We start from the raw sequence: 3,791 nt of genomic DNA on the forward strand, positions 1-3,791 counted from the left end.
TGATTTTTCGTTTGTTTATGTTGGGTTCTTTGTTTAAAATAACAGTGTTTCTAATAGATATATTAATATTCTATTGACAGTGTTTTTTGAGTTGATGGTGAAAAACATGGGACGGTTTTTTATTGTGTTCTATCAGTCTGGTTTCCAATTTTCTTCCTGTTTCTCCGATGTAGAATTCTGGGCAGTTATTGCATGTTATTTTGTAAATGACGTTGGTATTGTGTGATTCTAAATAATATTTGAAAACGCATTTCAACCTGAAACCAAGTCAAATCGTAAAGCGACTCAAAATTAATTAATGGAATTGGAAATATGATGAGACTATGTGAGAGAGTTGAGAAAATTTGAACAGGATTGTAACTATGGAGTAATAATAACACAAATACTGAGAGATAGGCTAGTTTGCGGCATATATGATGAAAGAATCCAAGTACGATTCTATCGGATGTGGATTTAACGTTCGAGAGAACTTTAAAGACGGTTTAAGCCATTGAATCCGTTAACAGAAGTGTAATAGTCTGCAGTCTATGGATATTTACAATGTCAGTTATACTGTCCAAAGGTCACACGTGACCGGAAACAAAATGTTCAGCAACAAAAAGCAGTAGAAACAACCCATGATGAGACAGTGCTACAGATATTGAGGTAAACATTTGCAACAGGACTGCAGATTTATAAATAAGAAATACTCTAATTGGGGATAAAATATCATATAAAAAGGCCTGCGGAATTAAAACAAAAAATCGAACAAGGGAGGGGAAGACAGCTTAATCTCCCAAACTTAAACATTCTCAAGGTGCTTACGTCTTAAGGGAGGAGGAAGATATAGAGCAAGGTGAGACTACAGTATGAAGAAAACAACAATTTCAAAAGTGGCGCCTGTCACACTTATGTTGAACGTTTATGACAAAAATGTGAAATTCGAAACTGACACTGGATGCAGTATCACCATCATGAATTAAGCAGAATTCTCAGAATTGTGAAGTAATGCAGCTGTTCCTGAGCTTGAGACACGGGGGAAATATTAAACATCCTAGAAACAGTTAAAAAGCTACCTTTGGTAGTAGTGACAGGTGCAGGACCCAACCTGCTAGGCAGAAGCTGAATAACTTGATTGGTCTTGGATTGGAGACCAGTTATCCAGATGACAGAAGTAAATCACGAGACACTGTCAGAAATGCACAAAACAGTGTTTAAAGAAGGCATTCTTCAGGGAACTGGATGTTGAAAGTAATGCAATCCCTTTTTCCTAGAAAAGTGCACATACTTCTCTTCAAAGTTTTGCTTTTTCAAGTCTTTTGGATACTTCATTTGAATTGTGAATATGCTCTCTTTTTCAATCCTGTCACTAGGATATCATCCAAGTACACTGAAACGTGTGTAATTCCTTGTAGTAAACTTTCCATCATCCATTAAACGATGTTATTGGCTGGTAGTTGTGTCTCGTGCCCAATTCAGTAAACCTCTCTCCTCTTGCTAGAACTGTAAACAAATCTTCAACCATAAGGATTGGATACTGTTCCAGAAATGACACTCTGTTAGCTGTTAACTTATAATTTCCACATATCCTTACTAAGCCATCTTGCTTCAGATCTGGAATTATGGGTGCAACCCAGTCTAAAAACTTTACTGTTTTGATTATCTCTTTCAGAATACAGTTGAGCTCAGCTTCCATATTTGGTTTTATGGGGTATGGAACTGATGCTGATGTGAAGAAACAAAAATAGAGTTCTTGGGGCACAAAATAGTTTACATCCAGTAAAACAGAAAGTACAAGCAGTTCAAGACTTACCTCTGTCTACTAATGTGTCACACTTAAAGACCTACACAGGATTGTTAAATTATTACAACAAGTTCCTTCCAAACTTTTCCATGCTCTTAGCATCTTTACATAAGTTGCTGCAGAAGGATGTGAAGTGGCTTTGGAAATCAGAACAAGAGAAGAAGTTTAAGGCTTCAAAGCAGTTGCTGTAATCACCAGATACGTAAGTACATTATGAAGGAAACAGGGAGAAAGAATGGTTGTAATTTTTGGAGTGCAAAATTTTCACAAATAAATCTATGGAGGAAGATTCACGATCTGTTCTAATCACAAGCTCTTGGTCTCTATTTCATTGAAATGCAATCTGTACCATAGATGTTCTTCTCAAGAATTCACGAGTGGGCTATAACATTCAGAGCTTATGAATATGTAATAGTGTATAAATCAGGTAAACAACACTTTCAGGTGTCTTCTGCTACCTGAGAGACCAGTAAAGGCTGCTCTAGAGGACAAGTATTCATAGTCGACTACATGGACACCTCTCCTGTGATAGCTGCTCAGATTAGGTCTTGGATAGGAAAAGACTCAGTGTTTACCAGAGTCTGAGTATGTCCTTAGGGAGTGGCCACATCACATTGTAGGAACTGAATTCACACAATACCTGTAAAGAAAGCAGGAGCTCAGTATATAAGATGAATGTGTTTTATGTGGAGCTTTTGTTGTTGCTCCACACCGATATTGTCAATGGGTGATTGAACAACTACTTCAATATCACTTGGACATCACCTGGATGAAAAGGGTCAGCTACATGTAGTGGTCAAAGATGGATGTAGAGAACGAAAAGCAAGTCCAGGCTTGTATAAAATGCTAAGACAGTAGAAAGGCTCCAGGATGAGCTCCACTTCACTCATAAGAGTGTCCAAAAAAACGTTGGAAAGATTACATATTGATTATGTTATAACATCTTTAGGAAATGTGTTCTTATTGTTTGTGGATGGATGTTTATCCCATGACTACATCAACTTCAACAGCAAATATATAAAATATATAGTCAACAACTATGGATTATCAGAGAATATAGTATATAACAACGGAAACGTTCTTATCAGCACAGAATTCAAAGAGTTCATGGGTAGGAATGGAAACTGTTATGTGACATCTGCCACATATTCTCCATACTCAAATAAGTTAACAGAACATGTCACGCAAACATTAAAGGAGTGCTTAAAGAAGATATGAGGAAAAACTGTGGAAACAAAGGTTGCACGTGCTTTGTTTAACCACAGAACAACACTTCAATACACCACTGGACTATATCCATCGGAGATGTTGATGGGTCATAAAATGATATCTAAACTTGGCCTGCTATATCCCGATCTCAAGGGTCAAGTACAAACAATGCAATTGAAACAAAAGGGGAAACTATGATAAGTATGTAAAAGCTCGTAGCTTTTTGACTGGAGGTTCAGCGTACATATAAAACTTCGTTCAATGCGCAAAAAAATCTGAAACTGTTCAAGAAGTGAATGTACCAATTTCATATAGTGTTTTTAGGAGATGGTAGAGTGCTGTGTCATAATGTAGACCAATTTTACAGGAGACATGAAAGGCCAAACAGATTTGCAATGGAAGCATTGGATCTTTCAGTTGAAGACACACCCGTATCAGTTCATTTGTGTTACCGAAAACATTAAATGATGCTTCGTTCACTGATGAAACATCTCCCAAACACTGAAATTTTACCACATTAGACAGCACAACAACTTAACTTTGCCTGGCATTTAATCACATGTAAATAGTCCCTTGCAAAACCAGAACATGCGGCATTCTGAAAGGAACAGAAGACCACCAACATATTTGAAAGATTATGAACAGTGCTGAGATCTATTTTTCTGATGGGCAAGAATGCATCCTTGTTCTCACTGGGAAGAGAAGGTAGTCCACTCTGATCTACAAAGTAGGGGAGACCGGGGCTAGTTGTTACGATTTTTAGAAAAAGTCCAATATCTAGCGAAATAACCCGAATCAT

This window comes from Limulus polyphemus, unplaced genomic scaffold (genome assembly GCF_000517525.1).
Source record: "Limulus polyphemus unplaced genomic scaffold, Limulus_polyphemus-2.1.2 Scaffold2210, whole genome shotgun sequence".
NCBI lineage: Eukaryota > Metazoa > Arthropoda > Merostomata > Xiphosura > Limulidae > Limulus > Limulus polyphemus.